Raw genomic sequence first — 18,725 nt, forward strand, 5'->3', positions numbered from 1 at the left:
AATAAATAATCCTTAATAAAAACAAAAATAATTGTGAGTTCTTAAAGACATCTGCCTGTTCCATGGTGGAAAAGCCCCCAGAAAGAAAGCAAGTGGCAAAGAGAGTACGAGACAAGAAAAAAAAACAAAAAAAAAAAAACAGCTGAACGGCAGACGCAGGACGATACAACAAGCTTTGTGCTTTTTTTTCTCAGTGATGGCTGGCAACAAGGCTGGAGTGCCAGTAGAAGCAACAATATCTGATAGGTCATGTGTTGTATAATGAAAGAAGTCAAGACAGGGGACACGTATGAAAGCAAGGTGATGTGCGCTCTCCGGGGATGATGTTTCAGGATCCAGACAGGGAGAGGGAACCTATAGAAGAGAGACGGAGACATTGGGTTGATCTATAGTTTATAAACTGACCAAAATAATTAGCGTTCAAATGAGATTTGAAGAGAGCGTTTGACAGAGGAGGTGACACAGGTATTCCCTCGACTGTCCCTCCGCATCACAGGCACGGCACTCTGATGCCCCGTTTGTCAAAACTTGCTTCTCTTTTACTACTCTGAAATAAAGAAGAAAGGAAGAAGCTTGGCTAACAACGCGGAGCTAAAGTCGAGTGCAATGGAGTGAGTCTCATTGAAGAGGTGATTGGCGAGTTCATTAAAAATTCGATATCTGAGCTTGTTGTCGTGCTATTGGATGTATTTTTCAGAATCTTAACAGTGCATTGGCTCTGAGTTTTTGGAGCTCCGCATCTGTGTTCTCGCTCCACTTTGTTCCACCAAAATACACATTCAAGAGACACAAATTAGGGGCCCACCAAGTTGGTGCTTTTTAGGTGAACCAAAGGAAGCACACACACACACTTAGCTCCGCTAAGGGAAAATGTTTGGAGTGAGAGAGAGACAGTGACAGCACTGGGCGGCAGTCCAAGGCCCCAGCTAAGAGGCCATTGTTCGAACACAAGAGCCGCGGGCCTGGGAGGCAGATATGGAGGGATTTAGCGACATGACTTGAAGTGCGGCTGCAGGAACGAGAGGATTGGGGGATGACCAGATTATCGCGTCAGCCTGGAAACCTCGCGTCAACTTTATCTCCTTCTGCATGGCAGTCGCAACAAAGAGAACAACCTCGGCGCTTAAGGCCATGCAGCAAAACCTGTAGGGCGCGCTGCCTCAAGCACCCACTTCTTGCTCTTTAACACACCGGCGTGCGCGCGGTGTTGCATGTAAGGCGTAGCTGCTGTCACTGTCGACAGCTCCTTTGGGAACCGGCAGGGCAGGGATGGCGGGGAAGAGTGGAACTTTGATGTAAGCTTGTAATCGTGGTGCTGCAGAGTCGACAAACAGCAAACAAAGGTTGTCAGTCAAGCCGCAAAACAAACAAAATACAAACGTCTGCGGTCGACTTCAAATGGAATGCTGTAAAAGATGAGGCCGACACTACAAGAACAAAATAATTGTCTCTTTGTTCCACAGATTTGTGACTCTTAAGGAGGAGAACACAAACAAAGGGATACATTTGAATAAGTTGAGCATGAGAGTGCGGAAACAGGGCTGAGATTAAATAAGCGTTCCAATGTAACCAAAGAAGAATCTTTTACATTGGAAAGGTAGAGTGGCTCCAAAAATCATTTGGACACTTTTTTAAAATTGTTTTATTATATTAAAAAAAAAAAATTATTTGGACACATTTATTTATTAATGTTATTAAATTAGATAACAAAAAAGTGGCATCTTCAAAAAAAAAAAATATGATAAACATTTTATGAGAACTAACTTCACTTTCCTAAACCCATTTCTGCGCAATTTGTAGCAACTGGTGTGAAATTGTTGTTGTTCAGAACATCAACTATGGACATGTTTCATTAATGTTTGATGACCAGAAAGGGTCACAATATTTTGACAGACATCTTTTGTTAATTTTCATGCTTAAAGTGTGCTTGTGATTGTTTTTTTGTTTTTTTTTAATGGATGCCACTTGGTTTGAAATTTGTGGGACCATCATTATTAATAAATAAATAAATAAATAAATAAATAATAATAATAATAATAAATTTAATAGAATTCTTTTTCACATAATATATATGAAACTGGCTTGTCTTTATTTCACTTTTTTTTTTTTTTTTAAGATTGTCACAGTTTTAAATGTAATAATTTGTATTATTATAATGAATTTTGAAGTTTAACCTCCTGAGACCCCCACGTTTCCCATTTTCCTTTTTGATTTGTAACTAGTAGCACCTAATAAACAAGCAAAGAAATAAATAAATAAAATAAAAAATCTAGAGCAAATAGTTTTCCTAAAAATTGATGTCCATATATGTAGAAAGCGGGACTAAGTTGTGAAATTTTAAGTAGGGGCTTAATACCAAGCTATAGAGAGTCAGATTTGTTGCATCAAATATTTTATTATGTGTCCAGGAGTGGTTATTCATGTTTTAGAGACGTTACAGACATTACAGCTGATTTTCTATAAATCTGAATAAATAATTCTGATTAAAAGTAATGGCCAGCATCATCAAATCACTGCCAACCATGTTAAAATATCATTTTGCATTAAACAGTTCTTAATTTATGTACTGATTATCATTGTCCCATGTCTGCCAAAAATGTTGAGTGATCCAAACATCATCTGCAGCCTGAAACTGAAACTTTTGGTTGGATGTTAATAGTGAATGCACTTGGCTGCATAGAAAGCTATAGGATGCACCCTTGCTCCCTATTTAGTGAATGACTTAACCTCCAGTGTGCTGTCTGTCTGCATTGGTCTCAGAACAGTTAGAAATACACCTTATTTTCATCCTAACTCCATATAAAGCATCTGAAAGCAACATTTTTCAGCTTTTGCATGAATACATTTATTCTCACTGTGAAAATGCACAGTGAATATATAGAGATGGAATTACTCATGCTAATGAATAGAACTGTATTATATAGTGATAACAAAATAAAATATAACAACATTTATATTAAAATGAAGCAAAATGACCCACAGATGTGTTATAGTTGAAAGTTATTCAAAATAACTAACATGTTTTTTTCAACTTTTGAGGGAAAATGGTCCCATTTTCCACATATGTGGACTTCATTTTACTAGCGCACTGACACATGAAAAATGAATGGATTTTTTAAAGTGGCATATCAAACGAAACTAGAGACGCTACTCTTTACCATCAAACAGGTTTCAGTCAAAAAACTTAAAGGAGTTTCTTACCAGAGGTACTTTTGTTGGCGCTGCGCCTGTAGGAGGGCTTAACAGAAATCAACATCATGCTGTTGTTTCATGTGACAAGGTGCACCAGAACTTTAACCCTTAAATGACAGTGTTGAGCATTGTAAACAGTATTCAGTCTTAAATTGTGCGTTGCGTATAGAGAAGCCAAAATACAATGTCCACTTGTGTGGACGTGGGGTCACACGAGGTTAACATTTAAAGTCTGTGTCTGGGAAATGGCTAAAACAGTCAAATCTAAGCATTTGAAAGTACTAAAAATAAATAAGGAGTGCCTAGTTAAAAGTGTCCAGTTGAGCTTTAATGAGACCCTCACATTAACAAAAATAAATAACTGAAATCTGTTCATTTTGATGAAAAACAATGCCTTGGACATGGAAGTGCCGATGTTGAAGAAACATCCGTATATGGTGCACACGCCAGATTTATAATCAAACTCCTGAACATTGCACTAATGATTTAGTATGATGAACACATTTTAAAACAATCATGTTTAAAATAAATAAATAAATAAAGGCTCCAGTTTTAGTTTATTTCAGAAGTAGAAGAAAGAATTTGTCCAAAACTGAAGCTTTCTCTTGTAATGTTGGCAAAGTCTGAAATGGAGAGATAAACAGCGACTCAAGCGGAAAGCATTCCAATAAAAGCTTTGGGATTTTATCTCAACTCTTATGTGTTTCTCACTCAATTCGGCAAGCTATCATTTTTAAATCTAAATACAAAAACACTTATAAACTGCCTGGTGATTTGCACAAATCTTTGCAGTGTTTGCAGTTCAGTCTCATACATTGGCTTGTCGAAAATGTGTTGTATATTGGCCGGCACACAGTGGTCTGACAGAGATTTTCTTCTTCAGAGAGAAAGTTCATCTCTTTACCTGAGCTTTAGGAAACCTGCAAGCCAAAGAGTCGAGAGACCAGAGCTGAGTTTGATTCTCTTGAGAGTCGAGACCTGAAGTCCACATACTGTAACTGAAGAACTAGCTCCACTCTGTTGCACAGGCTTGCACTGAATTATTTCGACAGTCCTCAAAAGTTACCGGGGTGCGGTTTGGTAAAGCGAGGTGAGGCCGCTGTCTGTCAGACGTTGATTGAGGGGCGAGTTGAACGTTTCTTCTCCTCGCAACCCACCCTTGTTTCATCTTTAATTAGAGTCAGAATCTGTAATGTCATCGTCACTCTGAACTGCAGACTGATATGTGATTATTCTCAAAGCTGACAGTCAACGGGCCCAGACGTATCTTTTTAACCCCTCAGCCCTATAAATTTAAAATGAATCTGTATATTGATTCATTATTGGAATTAAATAACTTTTAATTAACTTATAGTTCAATAAAGTATGAAAGCAGTCCTAGAGTGAGAGAACTTAAAATGAAAAGAGAGCAACACAATTTTGGATGAAAGTCCAAACAAGACTGATAGAAAAATATAAGCAAAGTAATATTAAGATTAGAAAGGGATCGTTTATTCAAAAATGAACATTCAGTCATAATTTACTCATCTGTTGTCAAACCTGTGTGACTTTCTTCTGCAGAGCAAAAAGGCAAAATATTAATTGTGCTTTTTAAAAATGAATGAGACAAACTAAAACAAAACAAACAATTAAACAAAATAAAAAAATAAAAAAAATACAACCACAATATAGTTCATACAACCTATATTCCAAGTGTTCAGAAGCCATATAATGGTTTTATCTGAAGAACAGACTGAAATTTCAGTCAATATTCACTTAAAACGTTGCTCTCCTTTCGATGTAGCTTGCAAATCTCATTTGTGTTTGTGCATATATTCAAATATGGCATGCGAAGATGTGTCAGACCACAATTGACATCAATGATGTGTCTTACAACTGTTATAAAGAGTTAAACCAGTTTAAATATGCAAGTTTGCGAAGTGCAAGTGAAATGTGAGTGCTGCGGTGGAGAAAACACAAATCAGTAAATAATGACTTAAATATATATAAATAAATAATCAGTCTGTTACTCACATCAGTGTCAGAAATTAAAGGAATATTCCGGGTTCAGTACAAGTTATGCTTCATCGACAGGTTTTGTGGCATAATGTTGATTACCACAATATATATATATATATATATATATATTTACTCCTTCCTTATAGAGGTTACAGTGAGGCACTTACAATGGTGAATGGGGCCAATTTTCATAGTTTACAGGCAGAAATGTGAGACTTATGATTTTATAAAAGCACTTACACTAATTATTCTGTTAACTTGTGTATTATTTAAGCTATATAGTTTTTTTGTTGTTGTTGTTGTTTTTTGCTGTATACTACTAAATTACCAGGATTACAGAATTACATTGTCATGGCAACGGAGTTGTACATTTGGATTTAGCTTTACACAGAAATAATTCATATTTGATTTTATCACTAAAATCATGTTAACATGCATAATGTTCATATCGTGTGGCTATACTTTTGAAACAATGATTATTTTAACGTTTACAGATTCTTCCATTCACTTCCATTGTAAGTGCCTCACAGTAAACCAGATGCTTTATTTTATTTTGTTTTATTTTTTTAAATAAAGGAGGGACAAGTCAAAATGTTCAGCATAATTTGCACTATGCCACAAATGCTGCTAATGTATTGAACCAAGAATATTCCTTGGAGGGCAATATTTGGCCCCAGATTTAATTTTCAGGTGCAATTTTACCTTTTATCAAGATGTCTTTTTTTTAATCTAAAAATATACTCTCCTTTTTGTTTAGTATATCTTTTTTTCATGAGTTCTCTAACATATTTTTTTTAGTCTGAAACTCAGTTTATTAGAAAATGAGTATAACTTGGCCTAGAATAGAATATTAAGAAATATAGCTGATGATTGTAATAATAATAATAATAATAATAAAAAAAATAAAATAAAAAAAAAAACCCGAGAATTTCATATGGGAGCATTTTTTTGCTAACTCATTTTGAATTTTGGGGGCATTTTTGCCCCAAACCCTGATAAATGTATGACCCTGACTGATATAATGTCATTGTATGGGTTTAGAAGACTAAATAGAATAAAGCACAAGTTCGTACAGACTACTTGTATGATACTTTAATGATGCTTTTTAATGTCATTTTTGTAGATTGACAATGTCTGTCCTCAAAAGAGCAGTGTGATCATTCTGCTAGATCAATGGCATATGGATTTGAAATGACTTGAAGGTGAGTGATTGATGATAGAATTTTAATTTTGGTGTGAACTTTTCCTTTAAGTGGGAAAACATTCACCCGAGTCTTTACTATCTCTTTTTTTTTTAACCTCTGGTGCACCAGTCGATAGATGTCCACACATCCCCTGATGCAATTTTTCTCTGCTCAACGGCGATGCTGCAAGTGAACTTGTAGTTAAGGTGTGTGTGTGTGTGTGTGTTGAAGTGAATAACAGACTATCTAGGGATTGGAGACACTCTGAAAAACAAAACACAGGTGATGAAGATATATCTATATTTATATCACTCCCCGTGTCATTTGCATCAAGCATTAGCCTAAATGTATCACAGCCACAGACCAGCAAGAACATTGGCAAGGAATTGTATTAACTCAGTATGAATGATGGTGAGAGCAGCGTGCTAGCTGGGTCCATGTCAAGCCCTTAAATAGCTTGCTGTGTCGACCTTCTTAAGTAGCCAAATCTTTATTGAGTGTTGGGCCACTGGGACATTTTAGCCTTTGAGAAGGTTGTTCTTGTTGCTATTGCTTTAGTGGATAAAACCCGCAAGGACGTTCTTTTAACTTGTTTGGACTCCAACTGTTGTGTTTTATTTGATTTGAGGCCACGAGGGGGAAAGGCTAATTTAAACAGGTCTGCTGTTGCTTTCATTTTGAACTTTTTAACTTGAGAAAGGCAGGCAGGTGATCTTTAGGTGCGCTCGCTGTAGCGTGCACGCACAGATACTTTAGATTTGACCCAAACAAGCTTTTGCTCAACCTAACATGTGACTTCAGACGCCGATCTTCTCAAGTCTGTCCTCCTGAGGGCCGCAGGGAGGAGAAAAAACACAAAACAAACTTGGAGAGAAAACAATTGAAAATGAGAGTCTGAAAAATAGTGAACATTAGCTATCAGAAACAGAGGACATAAACAAGAGCTGACAGATGTTTTATTTGTCCCATTTCCAGGCAGATCACAGCATGTCACAAAATCACAAAATTGATCAAACACAAAGCAAACAAATTAATGAATAGGGTGCCCACATCATAGAAAGCAAATATCAGGAAATTTCAAAATTGTGCTTTGAAAAATGAAAAATCATGCAAATGTAATAATCAAAAAGTGTGGATAAACCTGAAATATAATAAGAAAATCAACAAATCTGTCTGTAGACTGAAAATTAAGGCCAGAAAAAAAGCAAAAAATATGGTAATCATTTTTAATATGTATTTAAAAATGTATATAGTGTATACATGTACTGTAAGTATATATATATATATATAAAGTCCAAATGAATTTTTAAAAATCCATTTGCAGTGATTGTATTTATTTTTTAAACTGGATTATTTTTATGTAGTTATCCTTTTATTCGTGATGTTTTGGTGTTATTTTGAAATGTCAAAGTCTTGATTTTAGCTTAATTTTTTATATCTATATTTAATGTTTACCTGTGTTGGCATTTTATGTATGTTTGTCTGAAATCTTGTGTCAAAGGCAAATTTCCCTTCTATGGCAAATTGTATATATATATATATAGATAGATAGATAGATAGATATACTGTATATATTTACAGTTAAACATTAAATATAGATATATTTAAATATAAACAAATATTCGGTGTTAGTGCCAGATGTGCTGGTTTGAGTATTTCTGTAACTGCTGATCTCCTGGGATTTTCACGCACGTCTCTAGAATTTACTCAGAATGGTGCCAAAAACAAAAAAGCATCCAGTGAGCGGCAGTTCTGTGGATGGAAACGCCTTGTTGATGAGAGAGGTCAACAGAGAATGGCCAGACTGGTTTGAACTGACAAAGTCTACGGTAACTCAGATAACCGCTCTGTACAATTGTGGTGAGAAGAATATCGTCTCAGAATGCTATTCTGAGAAGCAGGTTGGCACTGTTTTGGTGGCATGAGGAGGACCTACACAATATTAGGCAGGTGGTTTTAATGTTGTGGCTGATCGGTGTATATATATACAACATCAGCTATTGTTCCAGACAGTTATTATTACATATTCAATCAATTTATCTGATGTTTTATCTAAATTTGATGGTTGTATTGTTGAACAAATTCTATATTCACTTCCCTGTTCATAGCTATACATTTATACATGTTAATTGGAATAATAAATGCATTTAACAATAAACAAACAGTTGTTTAACTTATTCTCATCTGTATATTATCCCCACGTCTGAATATTGTTTTTCATACATGCTTATAGTTGGAAAAAAAAAATCTGATAACACTAATTCCATGTGGTAGTCTTTCATAATTGTAAGTGGTAATTAAGCGTTGAATGAAAAGGACAAGCATGCAATCTGATTCATTTAAAACCACAGAGCAGCTAAAATGCCATTAGTAGGTCTGTCCACAGTGTGGCACTCTTACGTTGTGAATAACAACAAAGTTTAGCTCTCTCGCTCTATCTCTACCTCCCTCTCTTGCATTTAAAAAAAACAAAAACAATAACACAGAATTTGTTGAACAATCTCACAAAGATTATTGCCCTGGAATTGGCCGAGAATAAATCTGGCACGTGATAATACATAAATTCCATATGTTTGTATGAATTCCTGATAATGATTTGACACGTCACAGCGTGACAGGACAGGGGAGGTAGGACGAGCTCTTGCATGGACCTTTCTGGCCTCATTAAGGTCTAAAGGAAAACTACTTTGAAACTCGCAAGTATTTCCTCTACTGAAATGCAGGCATTTGATTTGCACTGGGTTGGGGGAAGATGCTGGCCTTTAACTAAACCAGATAAAATATTGGAAGTGTCACTAACAGGGTAAAAGGGGCTCTCTGGGTTTTGAGTGCTGGTGGACGGGGATAATGGGAGTCAATAACATGTTCCAGATCTTCCGAACAGACAGAAGGTCAAGTATACACTTATGCACTGACTTCACAGACAAAAAGCATAAAGCTTAGTGGTAAAAGTTCTGTTCTCTCACATGGGTTATGCCAGTATATATTTGAGTATGCCTGCCACTTTTGCAGTTTTGATATATAGCAGCTTGTTTTACTCCTATTAACCAAACTCACATTCTTAGCATGCACACATTGAAGATTCCTTAATTTGATGCATTATATTTGTTTATTATGCAGAAATCTTTCTTTTCTTTTGCTTTTGGCTTTTATTATCAAAGATTTGATTAACCTTTGGAATGAAGTTTTAGACTGTTAAAGCAGTCGGATTAATATATTGAAGATTTACGGTCTTTTGAGATGCAGTATTTGTGGATGTATGAAATAAAAATGTGTCATTGGATTAGAAAGCAAAACATTAAACCAAGTGACACTTATTTTAAAGAAAGAAAGCTGAAGTTTTAAAATGTTAAAACAATAGATATACTAAGTATTTGGACACTTTATGGTTGTCAAACCTTATTGGAAGATGTCCATAGTTAATGTAGTGCACTATACCTGGGTTTTTTTCTATGTCAAATCAACCAAATTTCCGAAACTTCCCCGGCTGAAATTTTCGATTTTATGAATAATTTTTCTCAACAAAGATAAACATAAATGATGGTTAAAACCAAAATATTAAATGCCATGGATTAATATTTACTGAGTAATGCATTATTTTTTAGAAGGTGATCAAAATTACAATGTTCGCCATTGATTTTGGAGCAAAAAAAAATATATAAAAAATTAGAAAAGTAGGAACTTCAATATTTTATTTTTACACAGAGACAGGTATGTCTATTACTAAAATTGGCTGACTTTAGAACTCTTTGTTGCATTATATGACAATGGTGTGAGGCCAAAAATCTTAAGTTTACGAGCCTATAACTCCAAAAGTATTAAATATATCTTAAAGGAGCAAAATGTAACATTGAAGCGTTTAAAATGGGTACTGCAGTCCAAATTCAAAATATTGGAGAGAGTTGTCTCCCCTGCCCCCTCCTCCCGAAGCTCACGTGGGTTGCCAGGTTGAGGACACGCAACAGGAACGAGCAAACTGACAGTGGCAATCGACGAGCCTTACACTGTAAGTTAATCAGCTAATGTATACGTTTGCAATGTTTTTATTGTTTTCAAATTATAAACCAGCTCATGTGGATTTTTTATATCTCTGTCAATGTTAGCTAGGTGTATTGCTGGCTTCCATGGCTGCAGCGCACTGTGTTTTTATGCTAACCTGTTTCAAATCTGGCAACCCGGGGTGTCCAAATACTATTAGGAAATGGGCAGTGGACGGGATCACACAGGCCAAAACACAAACAGAAATTCCGGCCCAGAACGGACATTTCAAAGTAGAATATACTGGCTGTAGCATTGTTTTCGGAGAAGCCAGTATTTCAACTTAGGATGTTTCTAAAATCTCTGAAAACATATTATGATAATTTTCTGCTTTAGTACAGTAAATATATTACATATTGCACCTTTAATATCCTTTTAGACTGTGCTTTAAAACAAACATTGCTCTTTGTGTCTTTATTTTTAAGACCCTACATTCCTTTCAATGTGGCTCCATGCGTAAATGGTTGAATTTTACCCATTTTCAATGGTCAAAAACCAAATATGGGTCACATGGTTTGAAGCTAGTTTTTCTTGTCCAAAAAAATAAATAAAAAAAATGGTCTGAAGTGCAACAAATGTTGAAACTAGAAATGTCCCAGAGTCCACAAATACACTATTATTAAGAATAAGCGACATGAATGGCTTTTCAATACTTTTAATACCTTTTGGGACTGCTGTACATAACCATAAAAGAAGCACTGAATTCCTTTGCAAGCTCCCACTGTGTTCCAGTCCTGCGTAACGTTAGCCATGTTATAAAATGAGGTTATGCGCGAGATGGACGGATCGTGTAATAGAAACACAACTTTAATTTTCAGGTTGAAATTTTTCTCAGAGGGTTTAAAGTTGATCACGGTGAGTGTACCTTAAACTGCTTGTACAGATATGATGACTTTTGTCTTTAGTGATCAAAGTTCTGCAGAAAAGTACTTGAAAGAACAAGTAAACATGAAATATGGATGAGGCCGGCCGAGTTTGATGAGAATTGTGCTAAGCGCGTGAGTCAGGGGCGTTTTAGCCGAAAGGAAATGTGATTTGTTCTTGAGTTGACTATCTGTGCCCTCACTGCATCCCTGCCTGGGTGTTTCTGCATACCTACATTGTTGTATGTTATATAACCATGTTTGAGGGCTGATTATATAAGCTCATATTTAGAAATGGGTCTTTCTCAGGGTGAAGAGTTGTACCGAGGTCTCGGACGAATTTGTTTACTGTCGTTACATAAATGAGGACAGACGGAGTGAAAACCAGGTCAGAGACCAGAGATACAACAACAGTAGAAAGATGAGGAAACAAGATAGATAAAAGGACAAAGGACGGAGGAGAAAGAGATTAAAAGAGTACAGAAAAGTGTGTGTTAAAGGTATGCAGACACACTACGGCTAGGCAATGTATTGAAAACTGTGTTATATTCTCAATGTTGGCAACATAAAATCAAGCAGCCTTCTGAATATCGGGATGATTTTGAAATGCACTTTAAATTTGGCCATTAAGTTTTCAAAAGTCTCATCATTAGACTAGTTTTGCAATCCTTCCTTGTCTCGTGATTATGAGAGTATTACATGTTCCAGCCTGATTTCATGAAAATTACGTGACCGTGACAACATTTTTTATTTTATTTATTTTTTTATTCTTACGCGGCTCCTATCACTTATTGCAGTAGTTTCGAGGTGAAATGTCCACTGAGTGGCGCTACAAGCGAGTCAAATATTCTCTCAAGCAAATTAGGTTTTAAAGGTTAATGCTCTGAGTTTTAAATCAACTAAACTTCCCTCCATACCCTGAACCTAAAACCTAAACCTAACCAAAATCGATTCCTAAAAAAAAAAAAAAAAAAAAATCTGCAATTTAAGCCACTTGAGAGCAAATGCATACATAAATATTGAGATATGGAATATCCTCTAAAAGCTGAAAATATTTAGAGACTCCGGAAACCAGCTGACACGTTGAGAGTCCAAATTATGGGAATTATGGGTTTTTGTAGGGGGCTCTGGGGGACCGCCTTGGAACTGTTCACCTCTCTTCAGTGGGGTGTCTGGGGCCGGTTTGATCACCTGCTGTAGAGCACGGCTGGACGGCTTAAGAACCCGATAAAACTCATTACAGCTGCTGAGAGGAATACAGAGGCTGTGTACCTGAGGGTCTGTTGGGGCCCGCGCAGAGTTTCTGGAACCTTACCATCTCGAAGGAGTGCTCACCCTGGATCATGTCTGTCTCGGTGGAGACTTCACCCTGGATCATCCTTCTCATGCTGCCATCGTGGGCTCACCTCTGGCGGACGATGCTGTAGTCCGTCATGATTTGAGCACACAGAGTCTCACACAAACCATAAGTGTCACCATAAGTTGAACAATTCATTGAAATCAGTTTATAAAGGAATGCACTTTCTGCTAATTTAAAGTAGTAGTTCATCCAAAATGTGCTGTTTTTCAATAGTGTTTCTATGTAAACATGCATACAAACAGCTTTTTTTAGCGTCTCGTGCAGGAGCGCCACATTTTTAGATGCGCCTCAAGTTAAAAATAACCTCAGCTTTTAAAAACCTCATCTTTTAAAGTTGTCTCGAGACAACTGAGTGCTGCTGTATTTGTTGTGTTGCATCTATTTATTATTATTATTATTATTTTATTTATTTATTTATTTTTTGCATTTTCTGCACAAATTCTGAGAGCTGAGAGTACCATAGTCTTATTGATAGCTAAAAGCATCACGAAATTAGCCAACATTTTTAATAAACAATCATGCAAAGGGTTGGGAATGTGTACAACTTTTATAAATGACCGATGTCACAATTCTTCAGAAATCAAAGAGATTAATGCTAACATTTTGGTGGAAAATCTGCAGAATTATATGTAATATATTTAAACAAGATACAATGTGTTAACCAGAGCTGAGAGAACTACACTGTTAGTAGCTATAAGCATTATCACATTAGCCAAAATATTTAATAAACGAACATGCAATGAATATGGGAATGTGCAACTTTGTAAATGATGTGGGTCCCAGTCCTGCGGAAATATTTTGCACGTTCTGCGGAATTCTCCGTGTGGGCCTGCTCGTGAGCTCACTTTCTATAGCATCTCTCATAGCATGCTAGGGACAAGCACAACTCACACTTACAGTACACACACACTACATATCACTCCCCTCCTGTGTGTGTCATCTCTGAGTTTGGTCCCTCCTATCTTATCAGTTTAATCACATTGACGCTTGTTACGCTGGCCTCTCTCAGCAGGGCCGTCTCGTGCTTTGATGGAGGCTGTGGATGTGGAACTGGCACCTGTTTACGGTCACCCCTACCGACAGCCCCGGCTGAGACATCACAGACCGACCTCTGTCAGGAACCGTGGGGTGCTGGCACTCTCCCGCCCAGGCTATTATCCCCTGTGCCAACCCCCTCCTGGCCGTCTGTCTTCCCTCCTAAACACCCTCATGCCTGCTTTTGATCAACCCTGACTCTGGCCGCTCGAGCAAAGCTTGAGGCTCAGTAATGGCGCGGGCCGGTTGCTGGGGCGTGTTGCTACGAAGGGGGTGCGATGGTCCACATTTGGTCATTTGGACTTCAAGGCTGGATGTATCAATGAATCTAAGCTTTAATTAGCTGCTGGCATAATAATTATTTGTTCAAGACAGCAAAAGAGCCCGTTGAGAGGTGGGCCGACACTGCCCATGTGAATCCTGTTTAAAATGCCAAACATATAGAGTTTAGGGATGTCTCTTTCTCTTTTATATTTATGTAAATTCAGAATAATCTAAGCCACTAAGTGAGGCATAATGTGCAGTTAGCCGGTCATTATCGTAAAATAAACCTCGATAGGGTGACCCCAGCTTAAACTGACCTGAAGGGGTTTTGTAATGTTGCGATAATGACCAATTAACTACATTATCCAGCATATTACACAGCTACTTACCAAATAAATAAATAAATGGACATTAGTTTCAGTCAAAGCTATTTTATCACTGTATGTGAAATGATGGCAGTAATGCAAGAGACACAAAACATAGGAAATCATTTTCAAAGGTGCATCTGAATAGAAAAGTAGTAACTTTACAGACCAGATAACACTTAGTTTTGAACACAAGCAGTTTAACAAAAATACGAGCTTCACATTTCTGCTTTTAAACCCTCTGGAATGCTCTGCCCCATAGACTACCATTCTACGTGCATTATGTATTAGTAGTAAGTATTTTTTTTTTATTTTGGTATAGAAGTAAATTTGTTTATTCAGCAGCACTGCAACACTGCTATTTCAGCAGCGCAAATTCCGGGCGCAATTCCTGAACGAATGACTCTTAAGAGTCGGTTCTTTTAAATCTACAGCGCACATTATATAGCGTGAAGAAAGTAGAGCGATTCCCAAATGTATGACTCTTATTAACTGGTGCTTTTGAATCTACAGCGCAAATTATAGAGCGTAACCAATATAGTCCGAGAGTATAGTGATTCCCAAATGTATGACTCTAATGAGTTGTTTCTTTTGAATATACAGTGCAAATAATACAGTATGTCCATTGTCGTCCGATTCACCGAAATTATGACTCTTTTGAACCGTTTCTTTTACAGTGTGATTAGTGTAGTCCAATTCCTGAATTAATGACTCTTATGAAGTGGTTCTTTTGAATCTACAGCGCACTTTATAAAGCGTAACCAGTGTAGTCCGATTCCTGAAATAATAACTCTTATGAACCGTTTCTTTTGAATCTACAGTGCATATTACACAGCGTGACCAGTGTAGTTTGATTCCTGAATTGATGACTCTTACAGTAAGAGCCGGTTCTTTTGAATCTACAGTGCATATTACACAGCGTGACCAGTGTAGTTTGATTCCTGAATTGATGACTCTTACAGTATGAGCCGGTTCTTTTGAATCTACAGTGCGAATTATGGAATGTGACCAGTGTAGTTTGATTCCCGAATTAATGACTCTTATGAACTAGTTGTTTTGAATCTATAGCGTAAACAGTGTAGTGCGATCCCCAAATGAATGACTCTTATGAACTAGTTCTTTTGAATCTACTGTTCAAATCATAGAGTGAAACCAGTGTTGTCCAATTCCTGAATTTATGACTTATATGAACCATTTCTGTTGAATCTACAACACCCATTGTACAGTGTGACGAGTGTAGTCAGATTCCCAAATGAATGACTCTCCTTTTGAATCTACAGCATTAATTTTACAGCGTGAAAAGTGCAGTCCGATTCCTGAACTAATTTCCTTTGTGAACTGATTCTTTTGAATCTACAGTGCAAATTATAGAGTGTGACCAGTGTAGTCCGATTCCCAAATTAATGACTCATATGAGCTGGTTCTTTTGAATCTACAGTTCAAGTTACACAGTGTGACCAGTGTTGTCTGATTCCAGAACTGATTTTTTTTATGGACTGGTTCTTTTGAATCTACAGCGTGAAACATTCAGTGTGCTTAGTGTAGCCTGATTTCTGAATGAATGACACTGACACTTTCGAATCTACAGTGCAAAACATTCAGCGCTACCTCCTGAACAAATCAGTCTTATAAACCGGTTCTTTTTGCTCATTTATTTTGTTATGTTCGACTGATGTGTATGTTATGTGTACTTGTGTGATTTTAATCAGAATACTTGAATGAGTGCAGTAAATTCAATAAGAATTGCATTTCATATTTGCAAATGTGTCTTCCTCAAAAGAACTAAAGGAATCATTACCGGAACTGTTAAGAAACTAGAATCGCTAAATTCATTGCAATTCTAATGATTTACTTGTATTGAACCCAGAATGTTTTTTAAAGGGCAGTAGTTTAACAGATATTTAGCTTTGCTTGCAAATGATTTCACTTTCTCAGTGAGCTTGATGCACAAATTCTCTTTCTACTGCTTTATCACTAGCAAAAGAGCTAAGAATGTGACTAAAACCTTATATGTGTCTCTCTTTGGAGAAATTGTTGAATGGTTCAGAGGAGGTCATGGGTAATATCAGTGCGCTGTAATGAAATATTGATAATCAATGATGTAGCTGACAAATAGTGGGTTACCGGGACGACCATGGAACGTCAGCAGCTTTGTAACCTGGTGAAGATGACACAGCTCAGTTGAATCTGGATACAGCCAATGAAAATGGTGTTAAATGCTCTTAAAGGTGCCCCCTAATGTGGGATTATCCCATCACAGAAGTGACAGAGATTAGAAATAATTACAGACATAATCCTAACAGCTCTGCTCGTCAAGAGAGTGTCTGTGTGTACGTTTATTTGAAGAGGCTGCATTGAACATAAGTGGTGTGAGTCTTCCAGCATATAGATGCTGAATAGGTCAAAGATCGTAATTCAACAGAAGCCCAAACATGAGCGCTTTGACCTTGGACAGAAAGAGAGAAGACGACCTGGTCCTCCTCAAAGCTTGGAGCAAAGCTCTGATGCTTTGGGTGAAACCTACAGCCACTGAAGTTGATTGAAGACGCGTGTGACAGAGATAAGGCGTAAGACACTCAGTGTGTGTTTGTGTGTGTGCGTACGCGCTCAGTAATAGTCTTGATAAGTGGATGTGTAGTGTGGCGGCTCTCTGGGGAATAAACTCATCCATATAAACATCTATTGAAGAAACACAACATTGTGAGGGTGTCAAGACTATTGCTTGAAACTGGATTTCCTTCAAGAACCTCACATCCATCTGTCTGTCTGTCATTCTCTCTCTCTCTCTCTCTCTCTCTCTCTTTCTCTCTCTCTATCATTGTCTATCTATCTATCTATCTATCTATCTATCTATCTATCTATCTATCTATCTATCTATCTGTCTGTTTGTCTGTCTGTCTGTCTATCTATCTGTCTGTCTGTCTGTCTGTCTGTTGTTCTATCTATCTATCTATCTATCTATCTATCTATCTATCTATCTATCTATCTATCTATCTATCTATCTATCTATCTGTCTGTCTGTCTGTCTGTCTGTCTTTCCTATCTATCTATCTATCTATCTATCTATCTATCTATCTATCTATCTATCTATCTGTCTGTCTGTGTCTTTCTGTCGCTTGTTCGTTCAATCTGTCTGTTTGTCTGTCTGTCACTTGTTTGTTCGTTCTATCTGTCTGTCATTCTGTCGTCCTGTCTGTCTGTCTGTCTGTCTGTCGTCCTGTCTGTCTGTCATTCTATCATCCTGTCTGTCTGTATTGCTCTGTCTGTCTGTCTGTCTGTAGTTCTATCTGTCTGTCTGTCGCTTGTTCATTCGTTCTATCTGCCTATCTGTCTGGCTGTCTGTCATTCTATTGTCCTGTCTGTCTGTATCACTCTGTCTGTCTGTCTGTCTGTAGTTCTATCTATCTATCTATCTATCTATCTATCTATCTATCTATCTATCTATCTATCTATCTATCTATCTGTCTGTCTGTCTGTCTGTCTGTCTATCTATCTATCTATTGAAAACTAGTTTGTTCTGTCATGACTCTCTGCCTGTCATTCTATCGTTCCTTCTGTTCTGACTGTCTATCTATCTGTCGGCCGGTCGGTCTATCTGTCATTCTATCGTTCTACCTATCTATCGGTCTGTCTGTTTGTCTGTCTGTCTGTCTTTCTATCTATTGTTCATTCGATCTATCATTTGTTCTATCTATCAATCTGTTCTAAGTTGTTTTAAGTCTGTTCTAAAAATTTGTATCTTTTATTCTATTGTTCTACCTATTGTTCTGTCTGTCTGTATTTCCATCATGCTGTCTGTCTGTCATTCTGTCGTTCTACCTATCATTCTTTCTGTCTGTCTGTCTGTCTATTATTTGCTTAATAGACTCTTTTCTAAAAGACATGAATATGGTCCAAGAGAGCAGGTCGATCAGGTGGCCCCTCTCCAGAGAACCAGGTAAATGACGTGAAAATGACGATACAAAAATCTTAGAATAGCCAGGACATTTGGCGGAAAATAAGAAAAAAGTTGGACCGAAGGTCAGTAAAGTGCTAAATGCTGTTTCAGAATCTCTCAGCAATCCCTGGACACCTGTGCTGAGCAAAACCCCCCTCGTTCCCATCTCAGCCCCCCTCCTGTTCAGATACGACGAGGCGAACTTGACTACTTTTGAGAGTAGTTTCAGAGGGGCTTCTGTTAGACCTCTGAAAATATACATGTCTGGCAAAGTGAGAGCACATTTCTATGCTCTTCCTCTAGGAAAACAGCTATGTCCGATATTTGATCAAGAGACCGGCCGCTGCATAGTCCACTCAAACGCTAAATGTTGTCAAATGAGACTGAGTGGAAAATCTGTATCCCAGAGGTCCTCTCTGCTCACTGGTACATCTTGAAGCAAACCAAATCAGAGTCCGATAAATGCTGAACATACCTACATTTAAGTGA

The sequence above is a fragment of the Myxocyprinus asiaticus genome, chromosome 36, assembly GCF_019703515.2.
Source record: "Myxocyprinus asiaticus isolate MX2 ecotype Aquarium Trade chromosome 36, UBuf_Myxa_2, whole genome shotgun sequence".
Lineage (NCBI taxonomy): Eukaryota > Metazoa > Chordata > Actinopteri > Cypriniformes > Catostomidae > Myxocyprinus > Myxocyprinus asiaticus.